The sequence below is a fragment of the Cucurbita pepo genome, chromosome 10, assembly GCF_057944985.1.
Source record: "Cucurbita pepo subsp. pepo isolate OVF chromosome 10, ASM5794498v1, whole genome shotgun sequence".
Taxonomy (NCBI): Eukaryota; Viridiplantae; Streptophyta; class Magnoliopsida; order Cucurbitales; family Cucurbitaceae; genus Cucurbita; species Cucurbita pepo.
Window position 1 is genome coordinate 7,916,277 of NC_141807.1, and position 625 is coordinate 7,916,901.

A 625-nucleotide genomic window follows, 5' to 3' on the forward strand; every position below is an offset into this window, starting at 1 on the left:
ATCGGATCTTTGTGCATACCATATTCATTAACTATAACATGGCAAGAAATTTTTTATGTTTTGACTGGGCATGCCATATTCTGTTGTTCTTATATATATTTAGTTACGTGTGATTAAAGCAAAGAAGTATAGACATGGTTTCCAACCAACCCTTCCTTTATAGTTCGTTCGACGAATGGGTTTTTGTTATCATTTTATCGTTAACCCTTCCGCTCGATTTTGTGTTATGATATCATATAGGGAATGAGAAGCGACCTTACTTGGACAAAATTATATACGGTTTGATAATTATTGTTGATAACAAAGATATATTGAATTATAAGCATTTTAAGTTCAAAAGTAACAAATTACTTGTACATCTTTTACTTATAATCTTCATATTCTTTATATAGCCATAAGGAAGGGAGGGATAGAAAAGATACTCATTCATTATGACTATGCCATATTTCATTAATAAAAGAGAGTAATACATCCACAAGCACACACATATATTTTCGAGAGAGAGAGGGCTTTATTATAAGTAGAGATAACATTCTAGTAGTTGTATGCTACTTGGGGACAAGGAACTCGAGAACTTCTTTAAAAGTTCTGCACCTTTGTAATAAAAGACCAAGGAATAACATCG